Raw genomic sequence first — 14,848 nt, forward strand, 5'->3', positions numbered from 1 at the left:
TTGGGGGAAATCAAACCTTTGCCACTGAGGGCATTTTGGGCTCCACACACATACAAATTAGAAACCGTCGGGCCAGCATACAACCCTGTCTTAAACCATTCGGAATTATAATAGGTCTGGAAAGTACACCGTCCGTTGTCAAGCGGACCATTAAACTGGTGTGAGTGTATAAGGCAATGATAATCTGGAGTAGTGGAGCAGCTATTCTGAGATCCTGTAGCTTCCGCCAGAGGAGTTGTCTATCGACAAGGTCAAATGCTGAACTAAGATCCATCGATGCCACAAACAAAGATCTAGTACCCTTTACCATAGAGTTGGCTATGAACGTTTTTAGCACTAGCCCACCACAGTCTGTTCCAATGTGTTTTTTGAAGCCAATTTGTTTGTTGTCAAGAATGGATTTTTCAGTAATCCATTCTTGAAGTTCCTTTAGGACCAACAAACAAAAAATGTTGGACTCGGGGTCCACAATTGCAATTGGCCTATAACTGGATGGGGACATACGTGCTCCCTTCTTAAAGACAGGAATAAGGATGGACACTTTCCATGATAGGGGTATAAGCTTGGTCTCCAAAATGTTAGTATACAGTATATATAACATTTTTCCCCAAATCACAGGGTCCCTTTTTAAGAGTTATTAGATAGATTTTTCGGACCCATGGCTCCAGAGTTTTTGAATTTCCTAATCATATCAGTAATATCATAGCTCGAAAACCTCAAAGACCAAAACTGGGGTTCAGACATAAGCAGTTGTTGGTTGCCTTTGTTCAATGCATAAAGGTTTGTAAAGTGTCCATGCCAAACATCCTCATTGATTACATTTACTGCCATATCTTGTTGAGGTTTTTCGATTGCATTTATCAGGAACCAGAAGTTTGAACAGCAGTGCCCTTGCAGTGCTTTCAACATAAGCTCACCATCTTGCTGCATGCGTACTTCTCTATATTGGATATGCCAATTCTTATAGGCTTGCTTGATTTTGTTTTTCCTTTTATAGAAGTCAGAGGATGACAGTGCTTCCTTTTTGAATTCTCTCAGTTCTTTTCTATAAACAAGTTTCCGTGTATGGATCACCATATCCATAGGATGTTTACGTTTTGGTTTTACTTTGGTCCCTGGTGTAAAACGGGAGGCCAGATTGTCAATGGTCTCCTTAATATATAGAAAAGTTTGAAGGAGAATAGCATTGATCGCGATGAAACTCAGTCATTAACCGATAGTCGCTTATCATAGTTGAAGTAAACTTCATGTTTTTAGTATGGAACCATTTAATTCTGTTTCTCTGCTGATTTATCATCACACCATGAGTATATTTTTCTTTAATTGTGGTAGGGAATTTCAAGGGCATTTTACAGGTAAGAAAAGAGTGGTCACTAGAGCTAGAATGAATCACCTCCAAATCATATACACTCCTAAAAATACCAATAGACACAAAAATATAGTCTAATGGGGATTCCAAGCCTCTGGCTTTCCAAGTATGTTGGTACCCTCGAAGGAACTCCAAACCCAGTGATTCCGCAAAATGTAGCCACAATCTGCCTCTCAATACTCCCGAGCCACCAACCCTCACAGACTGTTCAGCATTGGCCAGCATTTCATCCCCCACTAACATATCACATAGACAGTTTGCATTAAGATCCCCCTCCATAATGATTTGACCTCCCTGGTATGTCTCACGCCAGGATTCAATTATAGATCCCAAACTGGTCAGTTCCTTACGTAGTTGTAAATCGGACATCTCGCTGGGGTTCCAATAGATATTAATAAATAAAATACAGAGGGACTCGTTGTTTTCTATATCCATTTTAAACGCTGCAACAAGAAAATGGTGTTCCAGACACCATTCCCCCATTTTCGACAAAGAGTTGTTTTGTTTAATGGCTATTAGTAATACACCTTTAGAGCGGCCTTTTTTGGAACCCCATGCACACAAATTGACCACAGTAAACCCTTCCCAGCATAACAGTTCCCTATACCAGGTTTCCTGAAGAAAAACAAAGTAAAATTGTGATAGAAAATTCATGCATTCTTCGTTGTTCAAAAGATTCACATTTCCCCGAGAGTTCCAACTCACAAATTTGAAGAACGAGGAGGAGGCTAGAGGGTATTACCAAGCTTCCTGAGTGAGTCAATAGACTCCCTCAGAGTCAAGGCGAGCCATCTCCATTCCTGCTTGTTCAGGTTTGATTCCTCATCAGGAGGATTAGTGGATTGACTAGGTTGAACTTGCACCTGTTCAGACATAGTTTTCTTTTGAGCAATAGTTTGTGACTTATATTCATAGATATCAAAACCCAGTTTTTGAAAAGATTCTGATTCCTTCAACAGAACCGATCTAATCAGAGCAGAGGGTATTGCAAGGCTCACGTAATCGTATCTGATCCTGTGAATGAAATCAACCAGGGTAATATCGGCCGAAGTAATCAGACTAAGTTCAGGCATGGTAGAAAGTAATGAAAGTATGTACGATTGATTCTGTGAAATGGGCACTTGCTCTTGGAAAAGTGCTGTCAATATCAGACCCGGGATTTCAGGAGAAACATGTTGTTTCAGGTCGGATCCCACATTGTCAAAAGGTGAGAACCCATTAGTGTATACATTTTACTGTAGCATAACATTTTTGTCAGCTCTTCCCATTCCATGATCAATTCTACCCGTACCATCCTGCACAGAGCCTTGGGTAGAGACAAACCTCTCACCAGTTTGCATGCTAGATTGTTTCTTACCCAGAGTAGAACTACTTGTTGGAGTCTGATTCTCACCCAAAACCTTCAGGATAATACGTCTAAGTTCTAGCTCTTTTTCCTCTTCAGAACAACCAAGAGACACTACATTATTGTCAAGGATACAATTGGCATTCAGATTTTCATTCAGTTTAATTTTACTGTCTGCTGTTCTGGCACTGCTGTCAGCATCCAACTCGAAGCCATTCGAACCCTTGTTAATAGATGTTAGTGTCTTATTTGGATCAGAGAGACTCATAGTATGCTTATCACAGTAGGGTTCTCGTGGCAGGCAGGAGGTTGACATTCCTTCGGAATGCAGTGGATGGGTGAACTCCCGTGCAATAATGGATGCACACGCGTCATGGAGATTTGTTCCCCAAACGCCCTTTAGGGTAGTATTGTCTTTAGTTGCTTCAAGTGAATGAGGGCCTTTGAAGATTTGGTACATCACGTCCGATTTCTTTTTTAGCTCTTCACTTAGAGTGTTGGCCCCCTCTGAAAAGGAGTCCCTCAAAGGAATTCCCTCGTCACGTGTGAGACCCATAGCGTTGGTAGTTGACAGTGCACGTGTGTCTAGATTAGGATGGACCGTAGTAGGGTTCACAAGTAGAGCCCCCTCTATGGGCTCTAACTGTTGAGGATCCAATTTTCTCAAACATTTTGAGACATTTTATTTCTGGCTGCATTGTTATTGTTGTTTTTTTTTTATTTTGCTTTGCCAGTTTCTTACTTTGACGTTTAGAGATTTTTACCTCATAGACTTCGTTATCCTGGATCTGGGGGGGACAATTTATTTCCTTGACCTTGTCTGTATTTTGGGCCTGTAGATTATTGGTAGGACTTTTTGGAGGCATCCCCTCCCCCACAGTCGGTGTGGATGGAATAGTGATTATGACATCAGACAAAACAAGTTTTTCCTGGAGAGTGTTCGAATTGTCCCTTATTAGCTTAAGAACCTGTGCCATAATGCAGGAGGTTTCCTTATTTAATGCCAACGAAATGGACTCCGATAGGTAGAGGGGTATTTTAGATAGTTCTAACGATAAGTTGTTCAGAACCTGTGTCTGTTTTCTCAGTTTGGTTAGAAGTAGTCTATTAAATATACTTAGAGTGGTAACAAGATCCGAACCCAGACCTCCGTCCCCCAACTGATTGTCAAGTTTCACTTCAAGGACGGAGGCCTGCCCAAAAGCAGTTGATGGACTGATTGGCAGTTCCAAAAAGTTGTCATAACAGAAACTACTATCTTTCTGTCCTTTAGAAGTCACAGAGACAGCTTCGCCCACACAACCATTTTCCCTCCCCACAGTGAGCTCTAACAGTTCATCATCAACGAAAAGAGGTTGCGAGGGGTCAATAGTATCCTCAATAGTTTTGCAGTATGGTGAACAGTCCTGAGCACATTGCAGCAGGGCTTCTTCCTCATCACTAATTACAGGGAGAGGAAGAGCAGCAGCCCACGCCAAAATGGCGTGACGTGTGCTAACAGCGTTGAAAAAATCTGCTCTTATATCTTTCATTGGTAATCCTGGTTTCTTTTTCCCCATCTCTAAACACACTTACTTGAAAACCACAACAGAGACCTAAATCAATCCATAAGTGTGTCAAATTATTTTTACCCTTTAGTGGCCAGCAGTAGAATATAGAGTATAGCCAATCGAGAGAAAATCTTGCGGAGAAATAATACCAAACATGCTTTCTCGTGCTTCCCGGTTGAGGGTATATAAATCGTTCTGGACTTCATCCCACTCAATAGCCGGCCTTTCGGACATGCTCCTCCTAAATCTAATGTCGTATGCAAGCCATGTCTTCCCCCTCTGTGTTACTTTTACTGTCAGTTGTATTGCTGCCGGGTGTCCCTGTCGTGCCCGTGTTGTCTGTGCCTGGGGTTGTCCAAGCTTTTAGGGCACCTTCTGGATCAGTTGCTGGAGTTGTGGAGGCTGTTGTATTTATAGCTGTAGGGGCTATTGGCAACTGCTGTGCTTGTTGTGGCGGGATTGCTATAGGTGGTGTTACGGGTGGGTTGACAACCCTTATTGTAGGTTCTATTGCGATGGTGGGGTTTGAGGCCCCAGGTTCCCTTGTGGGCGGTGTCTGTTACCCCCTTATTTCTACCATTAGATGCTGTAATTCCGCTACATTCTCGCATAGTTCTGACAATTTTTTGGTACCTTTTCTGGCACCTTCAGATATTTTTCTCCTTTTTAATGGTGCAGAAACCTCCTCCTGGTTAGGTGGGCTGGTAATTCCTTCTCTGGGTAGGCCGTACATGTTTTCTCTAACCCATGCCCATCCGTAGTGCTCTGCCGCTTCAATGGCTGCTAGCAGTTGTGGAGATTTGGGCTTCTGCGCTGGTGTTGGGGGTGCCCGTGTTTTCCATTTGGGCCCCATGTTTTTCTATGCCTGCTATAGGAAAAAGAAAAAAGGGGTTTTATCAAGGAGTTAAACCGTTGTTATCGGCGAGTTCTTTGCACCTGTTTTATTTGTTGCCCGTGCTGGGTAACTGTTGACTGGTGCCTTCTTGCCTGGGTTCAGAAAATTGGGCAGCCCCCAGGTTTGATTTAAATTGGTTTCGCTGTGAGGTCGCCCTGCAATATTACAGAAATGATTTTAAATATGCAGTCTTTGGGCCCGCCGCGCTTGGAACTGTGTTCGCTAGCTCTGTGTGATTGTAAAGCAAAGACGAGGTGCCAAGCTGGTTTGTGACTCTGCCCGAGTTTAAAACTGCCTTGTGTTATCTTGCCCCGTCTGCCTTATAACGCGGGGGTTCCGGTCCACTGTAATCAAAACTTCCGGAACATAAATGTCTATTTATCCTCCCTCATAGCCCCAGTGCAATGGCTCACCTTAAACGTGTTGAATCGTAAGCGTCCGCGCCATGCTTGTTCGTGTGCAGCTTCTCCCTCGTTCGCACTGGTTTTGGGGATGATTGCGCGGCACGCATCTTTGTTTGTTTTGTTTGGGACACGCTCGCCGCTCGCTTTTCGTTCGATGCCGAAAATGTTGAAGTTGACAGCGTCCGCGCAGGCCGTTCGGTTGCCGCTTCTTCCTTCGTTAAAGCTGTATTGCAAATGCTTTGAACAGTACAATGTTCGGGAAGGAAAAAGACACTGCAATGTACAGCGAACTTCAAGAATTTCTAAAGAAGCAAGAAGATTTGGAAGACACTGAGTAAACAGTGAACCTCCTGTTTGCTTGGGTCCCCGTTCAGGGTCCACAAACAGATTGTGTTTACTCTGAGCATGCTGCTCTCATTTATAGGACCCAGGGAGGCCCTGGGTCTTTGTTGTGTATGTGATGGGGGCCGCTGTTGTCACAGCCCCCAGCCAGATAGCCGACTGTCTGACCCCCTGGTGGGGGCAGATCTTTGAACCTGGGCCCTGCCTGATGGTTGTTTCCTTGTGGCGCTTTAGCACCTTGCTGTTTGGAGGAAGGGTGCGATGACTGTTCGCACCTTACCCTTCCGTGGCTTTTGTGCTGCCGAGACTGCGTGTCTCCGTAGCTGGGGGGAAAGAGAGGAGCAGGCGCAGGGGGGTGGGGCTGCCCCTCTCCCAGCTGCCCATGGTAACAGCAGTTACCCTGCCTCGCTTGTGGGATGCCCATGCAGCATTGCCCATAATGTGTGTCACAATTTATCAAAAACATCCCCCTTGGGTACTAAATCGAACAATGTGTCTCAAAAGGAATGAATTGTCATTTGCAACTGTGGGCCACTTTTTCATTGGTGCCCAAGACAGTTGTTTGCCCCAGTCCGACCCTTGGCGCAGGCAGCATGAGAATGGGTTTACAATGTAAGCAGTGAGATACATAATTGTGAAAGACTTAATATGTCTCTTTTGTCACAGCCGCATGCAGATGTATTCCAATATGATCATGTGTGTTTTTTTGTGGCATGGCATCTATTGAACGCTCAGCTGAACGGATTGTCAATTAAATGCTTTTTTACAATTTTTTCCTGAAATCTTTTCTCTAAAAAGCAACTTTTTGAACCATTATTTAAAAACCTTTGGATAGCTCAGGGGAACGCATTTGTCTCAGAAGCAAGACAAAACAGCGCAATGCAGGTTTGAATACTGATCCCGTGCTTAGAAACCATGCACTGTTATTAAGCGCTTTATAAATGAGCAATAAATAAATAAATAGAAATGTTTGGGGGTAGATGCCTGCAAAGATCACTGAGTTCTCAGCACTGTGTTAAACATTTCAACCTAGTACAGTAGTTTAGTATCCTAGTATGGTAGTTTATTGTTCTCTATGTCCCCCACATCCTTCTCTCCACACTCCTTGTCATGCACCTGTACTGTCTGACAAGTCATTAGGCCTAGTATGGCAGCCTATTGATTGTATGCCCTTTCTGCCCCCCCCCCCACACCCTCTACTCTCCTTCGTTCCTGTCATGCACTTGCACTTGTAGAAATTCCCTCAGGCCTAGTATGCTAGTTAATTTTGTGAGATCATTTGGAAACTTCAAGACCTAAGAGTGACTACTGTATTACCTTGTTTGCTTTCCGCCTCAAAGCGCTTTGAAGCACTTCAGTTGTGTATAAGTGCTTTATAAATAAACAATTACAATTACAATGGGGAAAGATGTGTTATGCCACTTTATAAAATGTATCATTCGCCTCTGCTGTTCACACCAGTCATTTGCCCATTTCCTGTGAAGACAGAAATACCGAGCTTGTTAAATGAAATTATTCATACAGTGCAATTAAAAATCAAACCTCCTGCTCTGAGGGCATGCCTTTATAATTAGTGAAATACTTTGAAGGCAGGATTTTAGGTTGCAAAAATCGAATACTTTTTACTTCATAACAGTTCACTAGTGCCCCCATTGCTGAAATTATGCCATGGCAGAATGAATTATTTCTTATGGCCGCTAACATGCCGTGTATCCTGCAACAAAAAGGCTGCCAAAAAATCAATATCTCATCCATTTGATGACTTCAGAAATTGAAGAGATGGCTTCAGTAATATTAGTGATCATTAAGTGCCTACTCACTTAACACAGGTGCTAATCAATGTTCTGGAAACATACCAGGGTGCTGAGTCGTGAGTTTAATTTAACTACTCCCACTTCCCCCCACCCTTCCCCCCCACCACACACACAGTTCGTCTTCTCCGTTTGGGAATGCTTTGTGTACCAGGGAGCTTGACCATGCATCGCATATAATGGTCGCATGGTTCGGTCAGATTTATGTCATACCCTCCTCATCTTACTTCATACTCAAAGCAAGTAGCAGAGGCTTGTGATTGAAAGAGTAGTGCAACTGGATCATACAACAACCAGCTCAAGATCTCCCTGAGCTTGTAGTTGGAGCTGGCACTTGTTCCTGCAGCCGCCCCACTCTAACTACAACCCCCCCTTCCCTTTTTTGTTACATTTCAAAAGGAGTGGTAAGAAAAGTTCACTTGAGCCACTAGCATCAAATGTGTGCTTATTCCCCAATTGCATCTGAGGTTGAATCTAGGATGACGTATTTCAGATGTTTATTCAAGTTCGACTAAAAAAGGGGCACATATAGATGGAGTTCATTTAGAAACTTTGTAGACTTTAGAGACTTTGGCAGCTGTCGGAGACGCAGGAATTTGTACCTGGAGCCAGGCTTAGGTAAGTTAGGAAATGTTTTATCAACTGGTTCTGAAGTAGTGGAGCAGAAAGAAGGGTTGGGAGGCATGGTGAGGACTTTGAGTTAGATTTACGGAAGCTACTGTTTTAATAGAATCACATTTTGTCAGTCTAGGGTACATTCAGTAATTTGAAGTAATTTGAACACAAGTTCCATCAGCTGAGGAGCAGAGGGAGAGAGGACTCTTTAGAAGATGCACCAATGCGTTTCTTTGCAGCCCACTAGCCATGGACTTGTGCCATGTCCTTTGTCCGCGGCCAAACTGTACATGTTGCACCAGTGGGCTTCTTTGGGGCCCCCATTGGACTGATGTCGGAAATCAGATTTTTCTTTTGAATATGCAAAATGCACTGAATTCTTTTTTGTGAACTTATGAAATAAGTTGTGAGGTATTTTAACGTGAGAGTGTGCCATGTTTGGAGAATCTCTTCATAGGTGCTGCACGCTAATTCTTAGACTCATACAGTGCATAATTTGTGGGCGTGTTTTCCAGTGCTCAGCCCTCGCACTTATTTCAGAGTCCCGGCACTTGTTGTTTCATACACTGTTTAATTATGATGTGGTGATTTGGCAACTGTATTAGTGTAACTGAAGAGACCCCTGATGGAACCTCGGATGTGGAAACACGGCACAGTCACCACACTCGAATAGATACGCCCGACACGAGGTTCAGTTCCCAAAATCTAGGGTTTATTGCAATACAAAGAAGTCCCAGTTGGCCAAATGGTCCCACGCCCCGCAACGTGTGTCTAACAGACCTCAGGGGATGCAAGAGAGTGAAACGTACATCAGTTACATATATAGAAACCGAGCACCTTACAATCAGCAATGACACAGTATGACACATTTTATGCCACCCCCAATTCATTTCCCTTTTAATTAGAGGCGATGATTGCCCAGTATGACAAATATGACACCTTAGACCACCATATTTAGTAACGGTTTGCAATCTTCAATTTTACAGACACCATTCTTTATTTGCGAGAACACAGCATTTCTGTTTTTCATGGGCAAGCTGCGCGTAGGAGACTGGCACATACCAGACCTCACTATCTCTTAGTTTCGATTCTCGCTCTAGAGGTCAGCCCGCTCTCCGGGGCCTCACTGGGCTCAGAAAGGGGGGCCGTAAGGAAGAGCATAATTCAACTCTTTGAATGCTAGTTTCGTACATTGCTATTCTTTCAGGAGACTCGCTGGCATTTGTGTACTGATTAAATGCCTTGCTCCCTGTTTTCAAGGATATGTGAGGGAGGGAATCGGGCATTTCTGTCTGGCTCTCCAGTGTAATGTTTCAACATGTTTCTTAGCCTTGGACCATTGAAGCGAAATAATATCTACAGTAAAGCAGTTTTACATGAGGCAAAGTGGCAACGTTAGAGAGAGCAGAGAGAGAAAAGAAAATGGCGATTCTGGTCATCTTAAAATGGCCTCACTCTAGTTGAACTAGTTGAACTAATCGCTACGTAATAACTAATCAATATATATTCTTAACACTGTAAATGAGTCGGTTGGTCTTCGGCCAACCAATTATCATTCATTTCCGGACCCTCAAGAGGTGTTTGGTTTTTCTGGACTGACAAACCCTCCTCTTGGCCGTAAGCCAAACGTCTCATCCATAGATTGCATCCTCCTCGGACCAAGTATTTGGATTAGATTTGGAATCTGATTCAAATTCTGACTCATGTACACTTGTTGTCTCCTCGTTCTTATTATCAATATACATTTCCATGAATTCTTTAATGGTTTCAGATTCGTTACTATGGCGAGTGCTTGATTTAGTAATGTTTTTTCGTTTCATCATTTGTACACACTCTTCGCTAATTTCAGTACATACTATGGGGAGACAATGTATGCAACAAAAACATGTCACAAATATTCCTAGGATTGCAAAGAGCTTCCATCCCCAGGACCGCAACACTTCCCAGAACAAGGAGCTTATGTTCAATTCCCAGCCACCTTCAGGGGAGTGGAGATAAGAGCTTAACACATGCAATTTTCTTATCGCCTCAAAAATCGTAGGGGAGGAGTCACTTACAAATACGCAACACGCTGATCCCACGATTTTGCAAACACTGCTGCAATCAACTAAGATTATATCAAGGGCCATTCTATTTTGCAGTGCCATTAATCTAATGCCTTTTTCCTCGAGAGTCATATTATATAATATGTCAGTTGTTCCATTTATTATTTCTTCTAATGTCCTAGACAGTCGTCTTATGTTATAAGAGTTTATCGCCTGGCCCCAAAATGGTACAAATGATTTCGCTATGTCTTCTGCAATCAACCCGTCCCCACTATTCCGGCGAGGTTGTGACCTGGTTAGCTTGGCTATATCCGCTGTTTTTGAAAGGAACACCCCAGGAAACAGGAAACCTAAATAACACGTGCCTCCCCAGTTCCTAGGTAACCAAGGATTTGCTTTTTCTCCACATATGAAATACACAGGATCTCCCACATATATTGGTTCCACTTCTTTATCAAGGAATGCTATGTTCTTGCATCTTGTGAATGTCCCTCCCTGAAAGGAGCCCATCTTTTTTAAACAAAAAGGGACAGAACGTGGATTATAATTTACTGTATAGGAAGGGGGCTCCGCATCCTTATTCCCCTGTGGGTTCATATGGAATGTGATCACAGATGATTTATAGGGTACGGACAATCTATCCTGTGGCATTATTGCTGGTGTAATTAACCGTCTTTTATGGAACATGGAGCAACCCACCGGTTTCATAGTCACTTCCTCGAATTCATTCATATTTGTTTTATCTAGTTGACCAGTTTCACTTTCGTTCCATTTCCCATAATATAGGGCACTCAGAGAGGCATAACATGTGGAAGTCAATGGCAGGGGCTGCACATACCATCCTATTCCTTTGCCACCATGTTGAGGCAAATCAGCACAAACCCAGCAATTGTTTTTTCTTAGGATTGAGTGTGTCATATTCATTATTAATAGCAATGTATTATTCCCATATCCTTCCCTATGTCTTTCTTCCATTGGGGACAAGGTTTAGGAAATCGCATGGACTGGGCTTTCTGTTGTGGAAATGTTCATAATGGGCAAAAGTACTTCAAAAGGGTGCATTTCCTCTAGGTACCATAATACTGATATGGTCAACATTGGGGCTAATATACTCATTATGCACATTACTATGGTTAGAACCAGCATACAATTCTTTTTACCATGTCCTTTTCCCGCCTTTCGTTTAATTCTCTATCAGCATTGGTGCAGGAGGGGGCATTTGCTGGTTCCGACATTTCTTCTCTTCCTTCTTCTTCTGCTGTGCTCGTCGTCAATATATTTTGTTCATGTGCTTCCCAGGATGTTGACAGAGTTCAATCAATGTCTACAATCTTTTTATGCCAGTTTGCTATCTGCCTGGATTGCTTTTTCATTTGGCAAGGCCTTTGTGCATTTTTACATTGCCCTATAGTTTCAGAGCAGCTGCCTTTGTACCACGTGCGCCCCACTTGTTCACTCGGGTTCCTGAGACATGGATTTAGCACCGAGGAGTTGCGTTTCGTGAGCTGTCTAACTTGCACAACTCTTACGCCACCCTCCTCTAGGCCTCCGGTTCCACTTCATCAGAAAATAGGAAACAGAGGCAATAAATTCACCAAGAGATGGAAATGTGATCACTCCTTCTTTCTGCTCCGCAGGTTGTACCGATTTGCTCCTGGTACCGTGTGATAAACAAATAGTGCGGGTGCACTTCCGGTCTCGAGCTTGGAGTCAGCCTGGGGCACAATGAAAGATGAAGATGGGTGTGCAGGCGACAATGCAGGCTGTGGCGCAACAGAAGATGGTGGGCGCCACAGAGGTATGTGCTTGATGTCGGCCAGCAGAGATGCAGAATCTGCTGGACAACGTTGAGGCACTCTTTGCTCTTCTGTTTTTATGGCAATCTCATCAGGTTCTATTTCACGATCAGGCAACTTCTGTGGCAAAGGACTGGCAATTACCTTTTTCGTTTCTGGAACCGCTGCTGTCTCTTTCTGGTCTTTGTCCCGATCAGTTGACGTGTCGAATGGCGATTAGACTTTCTTGGCGTGCGTGGCATGAATCCATGCCTTGCTTCCATCCACGCGTATCGCTGTCTGCGTGGTCAGGAGTATTTGATACGGCCCACGCCACCTGGGTTCCAGTGATGTTTTCCGTTCATAGTTTCTGACTAATACGCAGATGCCTGGCTCCAATGCATGTCCTGGGCCAGTATATCGCACCGGTAATGCCTCCTGCACCTGCTGATGAATCAAACGCAGTTTTTTTACTAACAGATTCAAATTAATGCTGAGTACAGGGTATTCTACCTCTCTCATTCTCCTAGGCTGGGGTGTGCACCACACATTCGCCGGTCTCCCCCTTATGATTTCATAGGGGGAGAGCCAAGTTCTGGCCTGCACTGACGTTCGCATACACAATAATGCTATTGGTAATGCATCTACCCAATTTAGTTTGCTGCCTGCACAGATCTTACTGATTTTGGACTTCAAGATTCCGTTATGCCGTTCAATAAGACCGGCCGAACTCGGATGTCTCGAACCATGGAATCGTTTATCGATCTGTAATCCTGCACAAATCTGCACTATCACTGCCCCTACAAAGTGCAGACCATTGTCCGACCATATGACACGGGGCAGACCAAAGCAAAAGAAATACTCTTTTAGCATTACTTTCGCCGTGCTCATGGCTGTGCAGTCTTTCAATGGATATGCTTCCACCCATTTGCTGAATGCACATATGATCACCAAAACATACTTTAGATTTTGGTATCTCTCCATTTCTATGACGTCAAAGTGAATAACTTCGAATGGCATAGAGGGAGGTCCAAAACTTCCTGTTGGAATCACCTTTCCCTGCCCACATTGTGCTGTGGGCATGTAATGCAGTTTTGTACCAGCCTTTCGGCATTCTTTTTTATGAGTGGATTTTTCCAGACTGTGGCTAAATGTTGGACTATTTTCTTCGCACAGATGTGTGTGGGACTGTGAGCCATTGTAACCATTGTGTTTACATAAGCATTAGGCAACATCCAATTCCTGCTTTTCTTGTCCACCCAGCAAACCTCCAAATCCAATTCTGCAGAGCCCTTGGCCCATCCCTGTATTTCGTCGGCAGTAGCTTCCACCTGCATTTCTTTAACAGTCACAATTCCATTTTCTATCATGCAGGGCACTTCCTCCGATTGTACTGTCAACCTTTTTGTATTCAAATCAGTGACAGTCTGTTTCGCAATCTTGTCTGCAAATGCGTTTTCTTCTCCCACTTTACATGTCACCTTTTTATGCGCCTCACATTTCACTATTGCCAGGTGCTTTGGACCCGTAAGTGCAGACAGTAATCGCACAATCAGAGGACCATGTTGAATTCTAGCCCCATGGGATGTTAAGAAACCTCTCTCGGCCCTTAATCGGCAAAAGTTATGGACTACACCAAAGGCATACTGGCTATCAGTGTAGATATTTACGCTCAAGTTCTCTGAAATTTCACAAGATCTTGTCAAGGCAATTATCTCTGCTGCCTGGGCAGAGTTATAAGGAATTCTTTTACTCTCCACACGCTTTTTAATGTCATCATAGCATATGAGACAGTTGATGTGCCGTCAGGTAGTTTAAAACAGGAGCCGTCACAAAACAGTTCCCCTTCTGGTTCTTTTAGTGGTGTGTCACTCAGATCAATTCTCCCTTTTGTTTCTTCCTTAGTAACCATTAGGCAATCATGGGGAGGCAATTCAGTCCCACCACTGTTTTCCCCAGACATTGGCATTAATTCTGCTGGATTCAAAGCGCTACACCTAATAATTTGGATGTGGGGTGCTAACAATACAATTTCATATCTAGTCAATCTAGCAGAGGTGAGGTGTTGCATCTGGGTTCTCTTGAGTAGAACGTCTATGGCATGTGGCACCATCAAAATTAAGGTGTGCCCCAAAACCATCCCTTCTGTTTGTTTCACTGACGCAGCAGCCGCTGCAACAGCTCGCAAACATCTTGGTAGTGCGCGCGCTACAGGGTCCAGCGCAGAAGAAAAATAGCTGCACGGCCTATTTCTTCCACCTTGTTCCTGTGTTAAGACAGACAACGCGCATCCTTCGTTTTCATGCACAAATAGCCTAAAAACCTTTTCAGAATTTGGTGTGCCCAAAACTGGAGCAGAACTCAAAATGTTTTTTAGCAAATGAAATGCTTTCTGACATTGTTCACTCCACTGCAAAGGCATCACAGCATCCTTTTTTGTCAATTCCACCATTGGTTTTGCCATTAAAGCAAAGTTTATAATCCATTGACGGCAACAAGAAGCCATCCCTATTATTGCTCTCACACCTTTCTGTGTTGTTGGAATAGGCATACCAGAAATACTCTTTATCCTCTCTGGAGTTAATCTTCTCCCTTCCTTTGAAAGTAGGTAACCCAAATAAGATACTTCTTTCTGACAGTACTGGAATTACTTTAAGCTCGCTTTATGGCCATGCGTAGCTAGATGAGTCAATAATA

Source organism: Ambystoma mexicanum, chromosome 13 (genome assembly GCF_040938575.1).
Source record: "Ambystoma mexicanum isolate Mex_15411 chromosome 13, UKY_AmexF1_1, whole genome shotgun sequence".
In the NCBI taxonomy this organism is placed as follows: domain Eukaryota; kingdom Metazoa; phylum Chordata; class Amphibia; order Caudata; family Ambystomatidae; genus Ambystoma; species Ambystoma mexicanum.